Source organism: Megachile rotundata, chromosome 1 (assembly GCF_050947335.1).
Source record: "Megachile rotundata isolate GNS110a chromosome 1, iyMegRotu1, whole genome shotgun sequence".
NCBI classification, from domain to species: Eukaryota; Metazoa; Arthropoda; class Insecta; order Hymenoptera; family Megachilidae; genus Megachile; species Megachile rotundata.
In genome coordinates this window covers 22088734-22101827 of record NC_134983.1, presented here as the reverse complement: position 1 = coordinate 22101827, position 13094 = coordinate 22088734, and the positions used below count along the sequence as shown (strand labels likewise).

Genomic DNA, 13094 nt, shown 5'->3' with positions numbered 1-13094 from the left:
GTGCAAGGTGGTTCAAGGTGGTACAAGGTGGTTCAAGGTGGTACAAGAGAGTGCAAAGTGGTTCAAGGGGGTACAAGGTGGTTCAAGGAGGTGCAAGGTGGTTCAAGAGGGTGCAAGGTGGTTCAAGGCAGTACAAGGTGGTTCAAGGGGATGCAAGGTGGTTCAAGGTGATACAAGGTGGTACAAGGTGTTTCAAGAGGGTGCAAAGGGGTGCATATGATCCCTTGTCGAAGACTCAATTTGCGAATTTTTGGTCACGAGAATTTTAGTGATACATGAATTGGATCTTGAAAATTTTATATCCAGCAATCTAGAGAATTTAGGAATTTAAAGCCTTGCGAAGTTTATGAATTAGAAGTCTCTTGAAATTTGATTCACAGGGATTTTAGCGACCTATGTATTTGAGGGCTCGTGAGTTTAAAATCTAAGAAATCTGTAAAATAAATAACTTGATCAAGAAACTTGTAAACCGAGAGAATTTGTGATCCTCAAAATTTGTGAAATTAATTTGCAAACTTGAAAGGTTAGGAATTTAATATCCTACAAATATACAAGCTAAGAAATATCTCACACCTCAGGTCATCAAAAAGCTTGCAGAAAATATAATAAATATCAACCACAAGATAAATATGAATGTCAGTAAAATATGAAGCGAACGGAAATGTTAGTTTTTCAATATTTACATGAACGTGAAACTGGCGGCGAACATTCGCAGGGGTTTACGCGACACCTGCAAAGTTTCCAGTATAATTTCTCGCGGCGGGATCCTGAACGGCGCCCCGTGAAACACCCTCTCGGAGCACTGAAAAAGGGTTGCTCCAGGCAACGTGTTTTCCAGAACGCGAAGAACGATCTGCCGGACGTTTGCATGTGGCCGTAAACGTATGTAGGTACGCGGATACTTTGATCGTGGTTGTGGTACGTGTGCCTGACCGCGGTAATATTGCTCCTCCCTCTGGTAATTTACGAGTCCCGGCTAAGTACACCGACGCGCACTTTTCTCGACGTCCTACTTTCCCGATGAATTTTCCTCGATCTCTTCCGAATTTTCACCTATTCTTTTAATTTTCTCAAAATCGTCTGTCCTCCGGAAATTATGACTGAAACAATGGTATTTTAATGTCCGCGCGAGGGAATCCTTTCCCGCGATTAATCCAGCTGGCAGAGAAAAAGTTTCCACGCTGGAAGAATAGGTATTTCAGGAATTTAGAAAGGCAAAAAAATTAGTGGTTCACGGATTTTTTGAACCCTCTGTTTTATCGTGTTTGTTCAGTTTTGCAACGTTTTCAAATTATTCGAATTCGCGTTCCGATAATCCATTCTCGAAATCAAGCACTACCACGCGCGCAACAGATTACAGCAAATACACTTTTCACAGGGCGCTTCATCGAATTCGTTCGAGTGCATGCTTTTGCACTTCGTAATATTCAATGAATCTGCCGAACGTTCAGAAATATCCACAATTCATTCTTCGTTTATATGTACAAAGCTATCTGGTATCGATCGTGTATCAATCATCATCGAGTGCTTGTCCGTTATAATCGCGTTTGTTATGCATCGTATTAGCGATACCATCGCGTGATAGATGTTTATAACGAAAATGAAATCCATCATGCTGATCAGTCCGTATACGTATTATTCTGTTGCGAATTCCGCTTTTTCTCTCTTGTTCCATTTGTTTTTCAATATGTCATGTTCAGCATATTGATCCGTTAAGATTACGGGACCAAAACGATATTAAACGATCTGTTTTTTAAAGATGCATATAACTGCATCTGGCTTTTTATATTTCATCCTCTTTTTATTTGGTAGACTCTGAGTTAGAGAATAATCTTTAGGGAGAAACTAGAAATAGTAAGATTGAGTATACTCTGGAAGTCGATTACGAAATGAATTATATCTTTTCTTAATTATTGAACACATATGATTTTGTTTAAGAAAATGAAGTTTAAGGAAGTTACTGATATTTTTGTATGTAGTTGTTCGAGTAATGGACATTTGATAAATGTGGTTGTAAGAAGTAATTTCTATCTGAAGAGTTTCTGTGAAGTTCACAGGTACAGAGGTATAAAATAAAATCAATAAGCAGCTGAGTCTTCAGGAGTGAATTTTAACTCTGTAGAGAATAGTTGCTATATATAATATTGCATGTGTGTATACATATGTATGTATGTATACATTCAATATGTATGTATGTATACATTCTTAGAGTTGCATAGTTGATGTTGCAGCAAGTAAAGAAAAACATATGAAACGTTTAACAAAAATTTTAACGAAAATTATTATTAAATATTACATGTGTGTGTACATGCGTAAATATGTATGTGTGTGTACATATGTGAATATGTACGTATGTATACATTCTTATAATTGCATAGTTGATGTTGTTAGTAAGTAAAGAAAAGCGTATGAAACATTTAGCAAACATTTTAACAGAAATTGTTATTAAATATTATATGTGTGTGTACATGTGTAAATATGTATGTGTGTATACATATGTGAATATGTACGTATGTATACATTCTTATAGTTGCATAGTTGATGTTGTAGTAAGTAAAGAAAAGCGTATGAAACGTTTAGCAAAAATTTTAACAGAAATTGTTATTGAATATCACATATGTGTGTACATGTGTAAATATGTATGTGTGTGTACATATGTAAATATGTATATATGTATACATATGTGAATATGTATGTATACATTCTTAGAGTTCATAGTTGTAAAGAAAAGGGTATGAAACGTTTAGCGGAAATTCGTATTCGAGTTAAAATCCAGGTTCAGCAATCCGATCGAGCGAATATTTGTCTCCATACAAAACGCGTGAAAAAGGGACCAGCAATTGGGATTCGAGCCGAGCGAATAAAACGCTGGTAGGTCGAATTCGCGTTGGTACGAGAATACACTTCCTCTATCAGAAATTTATTATTCTCCGTTCAGGATGTCGCTGAAGCCTGGTTGGTTCGGCCAGTTCGGTGAATTTTTCATCGTGCGAATCTGCAATCTCTCTCTCTCTCCTCGTCCCTGTCTCCCACTGCCCGTATCTCTGTCTCTGTCCGCGCGTTCCCGTTCGTGTCGTGTCGCTTTGAAGAATTAACGAGAATGACGGACAGCGTTCGCGGGTATTACCGCTTTTAAATAATCATCGAGGCATACGTAATAAAACCGAACCAGTCAAAGGCGCTCGTCTGGATGCAAATATGGCAGTTTGGTTATTAATCGAGGCTACGTGGCCAGAAGGGACAGGATTTTCTCATGACGGACGGAACAATCGAAGATTCATACGTTACGCTCGAAATATTGACAGCCGTTTCGATCCACCCTCTTTTTGTTCATTTTTTTCAAAGGATAAAACGATACTTTTGAAAATGCCTCAACACCGAACTCATTTTACGAATGGATCTTCCTATAAACGACACCTGAGGTACTGGCTTTCTCGACGAGATTATACTTCAAGCACGTAAAAGTTGTAAGAATGTTATGATGGAGGTTGTAAAAATCGGTGCTCCTCGGTCGATGGTTATGCATTTTATTGTTAAATTCACGGAGTTAGCGGTTCATGGTTAGTCGAAGAAGTTTCAGGGAATATATTAGAAAACGTTAAGTAGCGAAATTGCCAGGCAAGGTACACGCGATTCGGAAAGGAACAGAGCCACGGAAATTACTTCTGAATTATGCACCGAGACTAATGCGGTGCAATAAGACGTTTAAATTGTAATTGCGACCAGGTAAATCCCTTATAATTGACTATCCGTGTGATTTTGTATCGGTGCAACTGCGTGTTCAGACGGGAACAAAGCTGCCCCGGGACAAAGAGTAGAATCGGATGGAACGAAGGATAAAGGTTCGAAAGGGAAGAATGGAAAAGCTAGAGCAAAGAGAGGGAAGGAAAAAAGGAGTAAAAAGGGAATAGAGAGTCGGGAGCGAAGTTGCATTGGGATCGAGCGTTTACCTGCGAGTTCTAATCAGCAAAGCAGAATACTGGATAATGGTCAAACTCGTGGTTCTTTTGGCAAGTGAAGGATTTTAGAGGGTTTGGAATTAGGAAATTAGGAAATTCGGTAATTTAGGGAATTTGGGAATTTAGGAATTTAGCGATTTGGGATTTTCCGAATTTTGGAATGTAGGGATTTGAGAATTTAGGTTTTGGGAATCTAGGAACTTGGGAATTTAGGAATTTAGGGATTTGGAAATTTCGAGATTTGGGAATCTAGGGATATGGAGATCTAGGGATTTGGGAATCTAGGGATTTAGGAATCTAGGGATTTGGGGATCTAGGGATTTGGGGATCTAGGGATTTGGGGATCTAGGGATTTGGGGATCTAGGGATTTGGGGATCTAGGGATTTGGGGATCTAGGGATTTGGGGATCTAGGGATTTGGGGATCTAGGGATTTGGGGATCTAGGGATTTGGGGATCTAGGGATTTTGGGATCTAGGGATTTGGAAATCTAGGAAATTCGAAATTTAGAGAATTCGGCATCTAGGGAATTCGAAATCTTGGGAATTCGGAATCTTGGAATTCGGAATTTTGGGAATTCGGAATCTTGAGAATTCGGAATTTTGGGAATTCGGAATCTTGGGAATTCGGAAGCTAGGGAATTCGGAAGCTAGGGAAATCGGAATCTTGGAAATTCGGAAGCTAGAGAATTCGGAATCTTGGGAATTCGGAATCTTGGGAATTCGGAATCTTGGGAATTCGGAATCTTGGGAATTCGGAAGCTAGGGAATTCGGAAGCTAGGGAATTCGGAAGCTAGGGAATTCGGAATTTTGGGAATTCGGAAGCTAGGGAAATCGGAATCTTGGAAATTCGGAAGCTAGAGAATTCGGAATTTTGGGAATTCGGAATCTTGGGAATTCGGAATCTTGAGAATTCGGAATCTTGGGAATTCGGAATCTTGGGAATTCGGAATCTTGGGAATTCGGAATTTTGGGAATTCGGAAGCTAGGGAATTCGGAATCTTGAGAATTCGGAATCTTGGGAATTCGGAAGCTACGGAATTCGAAATCTAGGAAATTTGGAATCTAGGGAATTCGAAATCTTGGGAATTCGGAAGCTAGGGAATTCGGAATCTTGGAAATTCGGAAGCTAGAGAATTCGGAATCTTGGGAATTCGGAATCTTGGGAATTCGGAATTTTGGGAATTCGGAATCTTGGGAATTCGGAATCTTGAGAATTCGGAATCTTGGGAATTCGGAATCTTGGGAAATCGGAATCTTGGGAATTCGGAATTTTGGGAATTCGGAAGCTAGGGAATTCGGAATCTTGAGAATTCGGAATCTTGGGAATTCGGAAGCTACGGAATTCGAAATCTAGGAAATTTGGAATCTAGGGAATTCGAAATCTTGGGAATTCGGAAACTAGGGAATTCGGAATCTTGAGAATTCAAAATCTAGAGAATTCGGAATCTAGAAATTCAGGGATGTAGAAAAATGAAAAAATTTAAGCTTGAGTTTCATTTGAAAACATCTGTATATTCCTTATACGAAATTGTCAGACTTCCGGTCGACAAGGTGCGAACGTCCGTTTTCTCACAACATTAGTTCCATCGATGAAATTTGAAGAGACTTCACCGATTGTCCTCAAGTGCAACGCGATGACAAAAAATCTAGAAAGCTGATATTTTAGTGAAACGCGTGAATAACAGCGGATACAAATTTTCACCAACCCGGTCCACCTGATCGTAGGATCAGACAGACCGCTTTTGTATTCCCAGGCAAAGAGTGCGCCGTTTAGATCTCAGGGGAGAAACGAGTCTCCCTTTTGCACCCTGTGAATCGGACCGTCGATACTGTTGCCAGTTTTTTTCTGGGAGAAGCTTCTAAAAGGTATGCCGACGCTCAAGGTGTTGAATTATTGCTAGTTCAGGTATACCAGACCCAACGTGGCAAAACTTGCCTTATAAAACGTTGTATAGACACTGAAACTTTTGCAGTTTCACAGAAAAACAGTGATACAAATATTTACTTGCTAACACAAAATTATTTTGAACAGTGATACAAATATTTACTTGCTAACACAAAATTATTTTGAAGTGCATTATGGACGAAAAATTACCATGGATGAAAAATTACACCCTTTTATGTAGAATTACGTTTCTACACGTAACAGTAATTATTAGTAAATAAAGTTGCACCCTTCTGTGTGAAATTACGCTTCTCCATGTAACAGTAATTATTTTCCATCTTTCGACAAGAAAACGATCCATGTAAATTTCCTCCACGATGTAAACTTTAGTTCTTATTCGCCGTTACACTTAGTTAATTACAAAAAACCGGTTGATCGTTTATCGTCGGCGATAGAATTCGACAGAGTTCGTCCGAAGCTGCGGAACAATACCGAAACGACGGTGTTCCCGGGTCGATCGTTAATCCTGGGGGAAACGAAAATTCCTCTCTCGCTTGGCCCGTTCTGTGTCACTTCTTGCCGAGCGGATCTCGAATTTCGAAAGTTTTATGCATGTAGTAGTAGAAGTAGCGGTAACGCGCGCAGCGTGGTGCACGGTGCCCAGCCGAGGCATCGAGAGGCCATCGTCGCGAAATTAAACGATAAATCAGTAAATCGTTTCGCAGGGAAGTGATTAGTGCCGGCAGTAAAGTCACCGGGGGTGTTGAAGGTGAACGAGGGTGTTGGGAAACCGGGGCATTTCCGTTTCACCCTTCTTACACTTTCTTACCTTCTTTGATCAGCTGCTACTTTCTCTTACACACACATTTTTATATATTTCTTCATTAGAATGGTATATTTGTATATTTGTTTGTTGGAATGGTTTTTAGAGATTTAGGAGATTTGATTACAAATATTACAGGTTTTGGGTGAATTCTGTTACAAGACTCCTTATTCTTTTACTTTCTTTTTCTTCCCCTTTGACTGACACTCAACTGTTGTTGCTCACGACTTTCTGTTATGCCTGACTTATTATTAGCTGGTGATTTTTATGTGTATTGAACAGAAAGTTTTGTCGGAATTTACAGAAGTACGACATAATAAATATAATATGTGTAACAAAAATTATTATGAAGGAGAATTATTATGTATGAATATTTTCCTTCGTCGTCACTGATCATCTATAACTACTCCTTGAAGACATACATTATTATTCATATTCACTTATAATTTTGTATATTATTCATATGAATGCATATATGTTTGAACGTGTTATATCATATGTTATATCATGAAAAATACAAGCAAGCTATTAGTAATATAATGGTACATCAAGAAAGTCATCTTTGACAATATACTTCAAGGTCACTAAAGTTAATGTACCATGTGACTGCATATGTGCTTGAATATATCATATGTTATATCATGAAAAATACAAACTAGGTAATAATAATATAATGGTACATCGAGAAAGTCATCTTTGACAATATACTTCAAGGTCTCTAAAATCAATGTACCATGTGACTGCACATATGCTTGAATATATCACATATCATATCATGAAAAATACAAACTAGCTAATAATAATTAAATGGTACCAAGAATATCTTTGACAATATCCTTCAAGGTCTCTAAAATCAATATACCATGTGACTACACATATGCTTGAATATATCACATATCATATCAAGAAAAAGACAAACTAGCTAGTAATAATTTAATGGTACCAAGAATATCTTTGACAATATACTTCAAGGTCTCTAAAATGAATGTATCATGTGACTGCATATAAGCTTCCATACATCATATATTATATCACGAAAATATATCATATATTATATCATCAATCTAGCTAATAATATAACGGTACCAATATCTTTGACAATATACTTCAAAGTCCCTAAAATCAAAGTACCATGTCCCACGTATGTACCTAATTCCTGTAACTTCCTAATTACAGGAATTAAAGCAATGTATCATTGGAGAACATCGACAAAAACGTGTGAAAATATAGGGTTACGAGGTCAGTGACACAACAGGTTTATGGTGTCACTGTCGACGAATTAGTCGAGGATCATAGATGTATTTTTGGTGCACGGGTAGGTGGAACGGGCCGATATGCCGGTTGAATGTCAAAGTTTTGAAACGCGATTCACGCACTCTAGAGTTGCAACGGCACTCGAAAGCGAAATGTTTCGTTTTCGAAACAATGGAAGTCTTCGATAACGATACTCGCGTGAAATAATAACACGGACCGTGGAATAACGACTACTTTCGAATACCACTCCTCTATGCAATTCGTTTCTGCTAAATTTACAGGTGCTCTCTAAAATTCTTTGGACATTCTTATGTGTATTTTAATTATTTGAGCAACTGCAGGGGGAATAAGGACGCCATCTATGGGGAAGGAAGTGCTACTTCGTTCCCTGTTTGACTAGAATATCGGTCGTTGACTACTTATGTCTACTTTGACTAGAACACCGGTCCTTGTCCACTTATATTTAAATTAAATCCAAACTATAAAATAGATAAATGACACGTTAACTGACTTACAAGATAATAATTCTACATTTAGCTTATAAAATAATAATTCTATATTCAGCTTATAAAATAATAATTCTATATTCAGCTTATAAAATAATAATTCTATATTCAGCTTATAAAATAATAATTCTATATCCATCTCACAAAATAATAATTCCATATTTAGCTTCTATAAAAAGCTAATAGCCTTCATAATTAAAAATAAGAAATCTGAGATCCATTTTGATGAGTTCTTAAAGTGTTAATAGCATCGTAACAAGTGTAATGAATTTCCACGGGTCAATCGAGCAAAATACTCGTGTTCAATTACGTTACATTTAGGGTAAGTGAGCATCACGAGGGGTATTTTTCCACCTAGCGAGACGCGTGGCACTACGTTTAATAGAAGGGCGGTAAATCTGTAATTTTCGAAGGGCAAGCAATTCGAACCGGCCCTCCTTCTATCGATTTTCTACCAGTTACGATTGGCAACATATTGCGGGGTAATTTTCGCCCCCCAGGGTCAACCATGGAGGATCGCTCAGCCGCGAAAACTCAGCGACACGTGAAACGAAAATTTATTCTCGTTAGGATCGTTGAAACGAATACTGGGTGGTCCGGCGGTCATGGACGAATTCGACAGCTGACACTCACTCCAAATTCTACATTCCATAGTCGAATACCCTTCTTTGCTTTAGAACATCGTTTTCAGATAGATCAAGTATGAAATTCTATAAATTTTGAACTTCATTTTCATATTTGTTATCTTAGTCTCAATTTATCTGAATTTGACTATTATCTTAATTTCGAATGAGTGTGCTTGAAATTGATCTTTGATCTTCGTTTGTTTTGTGGGTATTTATTATTTGTTGATGTTTGGGGTACGCTGTAATGTATTTTACTTGGAAGTCAACTACTGATGGATCAGACTTGTCGATATTTATTATTGGCAGATTTTTGGGGAACTCTGTAATGTATTTTACTCGAAAGTCAACTACTGATGGGTCTGATCTGTCGGTATTTATTATTCGCAGATTTTTGGGGAACTCTGTAATGTATTTTACTTGAAAGTCAACTACTGATGGGTCAGACCTGTTGGTATTTATTATTGGCAGATTTTTGAGGAACTTTGTAATGTATTTTACACGAAAGTCAACTACTGATGGGTCAGACTTGTCAGTATTTATTATTCGCATATTTTTGAGGTACTCCATTTTATATTTTACTCTAAAATCAACTACTGATGTAGCAGTCTTGTCAGTATTTATTATTCGCATATGTTTGAGGTACTCTATTTTATATTTTACTCGAAAGTCAACTACTGATGTTGCAGTCTTGTCACTATTTATTATTGGCATATTTTTGAGGTACTCCATTGTATATTTTACTCTAAAGTCAACTACTGATGTTGCAGTCTTGTCTCTATTTATTATTTACAAATTTTTGAGGTACTCCATTTTATATTTTACTCTAAAATCAACTACTGATGTTGCAGTCTTGTCAGTATTTATTATTCGCATATTTTGAGCCACTCTATTCTATATTTTACTCAAAAATCAACTACCGATGGGTCAGTCTTTGCAGAGCATAAACCACAGGAAAAGAGAAGCTGAAAATAACCCCGATCGTCAGGGACGAAGAGAAGTGGAATCAGACGAAGTTCGAGCTTCATTCAGGTTGCTCAGTGAATTCGAAATTGACCCATTATCGTGCCGCTTCGTTGCGCAAAAGAACACGTCTGTCGTCGAAATGGCGTCGACGTGATTCGATTCTCCAAGAGTGGCCAGTGATCCGCAAAAGCTCGGATATTTCGGAAAAAAAGAAACAACGCTCGCGTTGCGCCATTTCCCGCCACCATTCAGACCGGGCCTCTAGCTAGAGGATATCGCGATGTAAACCGTAAAATCGTTTCTCTTTGAACCGGTGAACACTGTTCTTTTCGCTGTTACTTTCATTCGAACGTTCATCTACGGTTAAACTGGGACTTGTGGTTTATTTAGGTTTCCGTTTAAAAATTATTTATTATTGAGTAACGATATCTCTTGTAGGTCAAGGGTAAATTCTTTTTGGGAAAAATGTGAACTTCTGATCGATTTTAGAAATTGTGGAGGACAGGATTTTGGGATTTTCAGAATTTTATGGAAATTTTGGGGATTGGAGTAGTTTGAAATGGGTGGAATTGGAGTATTAGAATTTGGGGGTGTGTGGATTTAGGAAAGAAGGTATTTGGAAATCTAGGAATTTGGGGACGTGAATTTGAGGGTTTTGGAAATTTGGGGACGTGAATTTGAGAGTTTTGAAAATTTAGGGACGTGAATTTGAGGGTTTTGGAAATTTAGTATTTAGGAATGTATGGGAATTTTGGGGATTGGAGTAGTTTGGAATGGGTGGAACTGGGGTATTAGAATTTGGGGGTGTGTGGATTTAGGAAAGAAGGTATTTAGCAATCTAGGAATTTGGGGACGTGAATTTGAGGGTTTTGGAAATTTGGGGACGTGAATTTGAGAGTTTTGGAAATTTAGGGACGTGAATTTGAGGGTTTTGGAAATTTGGGGACGTGAATTTGAGGGTTTTGGAAATTTAGTATTTAGGAATGTATGGGAATTTTGGGGATTGGTGTAGTTTGGAATGGGTGGAATTGGGGTATTAGAATTTGGGGGTGTGTGGATTTAGGAAAGAAGGTATTTAGGAATATAGAAATTTGGGGACGTGAATTTGAGGGTTTTGGAAATTTGAGGACGTGAATTTGAGGGTTTTGGAAATTTAGTATTTAGGAATGTATGGGAATTTTGGGGATTGGAGTAGTTTGGAATGGGTGGAATTGGGGTATTAGAATTTGGGGGTGTGTGGATTTAGGAAAGTAGGTATTTTGCAATATAGGAATTTGTAAACGTGATTTTGGGGGCTTAGAAATTTAGTATTTAGGAATGGGTGAGAACTGGAATTGGGGTTCGGCAGTTATTGTCATTATTTCGAAATGTAACTGTAAGTGTTCACGGAGCTTCGCTTTGGGTCTATCAAGCGTTAATTTGGTTGACATCGATACGTAAACCGACTCGACTATTTATATCTTCACAAATTGCTAATACATGTTAGTACGAAATTTAACAAGACAGCAATGATTAAATAAGACTGATAGCCCAGTATAAATATCGAGTTCAAGCTAATTTGATGTATCGGAATGTTGCATCTACCTTAATGGCTGTAGATGAAAATCTGCCCCAATTTACGGTGAATTCGTACGAAATTAAGTCTTGATTCTCGCGGATAAGCTTGTTTAGACGAAATTAATGAAAGAAGCTTATCTCGATTGTGCAATCAACCTAGATTTGATGTTGGAAAGACACCTGTCACGATTTTTGCAAGACTTGTACACATCTGTAATTATGGTACAAACATTTGCAATTACTTTTGCAGGAAATATCGATTGAAATACATCACTGATTTTGTCACAGCTTGCATTTTAGAACACGAACTGTTTATTTTGAAAGTACTGTAAATCCATTTGCATGATTATACATTATTCCAGTTAAATCACCTAAAATTTGTATAATCAAATTACATATTCAATCAGTAAATAAATTGCAGAATTGCCAGTCTTGGTATAATTAACCTATATTTTGTCACTGACATACATGCTAACCTTTAATTTTCTCCAAATAAATGAAAATGGACTTTCAAAATAAACGATCTATATAACATAATATTAATAATCAGTCACCTCATAGATAGACATCTGTAGAAACTTTTTAAATCCTGCTACGACTAGTACTTTTCTTTCTATATTATTAACGTTAAAACAATCAAACCGCTTCGCAAGTTTCTTGTCATAGAGTACACATTTTGTTAAAGTATATTTCTTGAAATCAGAATTGATTTTCATCAAACTATGTACTATTTTATGTTTCATCGTTTGTATTTATTTTGCAACTTCATTTTTAATTTCAAATTAAGAACACATGCCGGTGTTAAGACTCGTAAGTAGCCGTCCATAACATAGACGGATGAAGTCCGCTAATTTTCGTGAACGCGGAATGCAATTACGATTAATTAACGGGTTAACGATGAGCGCAACGAATGGAAAAGTGCGCGAGCCGAGACGTTCGAGGCAGTAAAATAATAACGGCCGCTCGAAACTTGAACAATATCGTTGTTAATGGAGGCTTCGTGAAAAGTTTCCGCGACACGGCCAATGCCGATGAGGGCAGGGACGAAGAAAGGAGAGAAAGGACCCTGGAACCTTAGCAGCGCAATTAAATTAAACGACACCGGCCCGGACCGTTCTTACGTTGTAATCGCTCCTTTAATTGCGCTCGTAATTAACCGCCCGTAATTGATTTACGCCCCTGTCCGTATATATTTCGATGGGATAACGAGATCGAAGAGGAACGGTTATTTCGATTCGCGGAAGAAAAATATGAAATTCGGCTTCCATTTCGCCGCTGTATTTTCGTTCGCGTTAATGAAATTACATTGTTCCTCGAATTTGTTCGATTCGAAATATAAATTTCCCGCGGGACAATTGCTTGCCGTTTAATTATCGGTCGCATGGAAATTTCTGTGAACGTAATCGAACAAAAAACGGAGCATACGACCGTATGTTTTGTCTCTCAAATTCGGTTTTCCGTGCATTTTAATAATCGATCGCGTATTTTATTAACAGTTTTTTTGCTTCAAATTGGACGA

General features: G+C 37.6%; 1 long non-coding RNA gene across 1 annotated transcript in view; it reads left to right on the top strand.

Annotated features, from left to right (window-relative positions):
- LOC143264984 (uncharacterized) overlaps positions 1–13094 on the top strand; it is a 436316-nt gene that overhangs the window by 401348 nt on the left and 21874 nt on the right. The window lies entirely within an intron of this gene.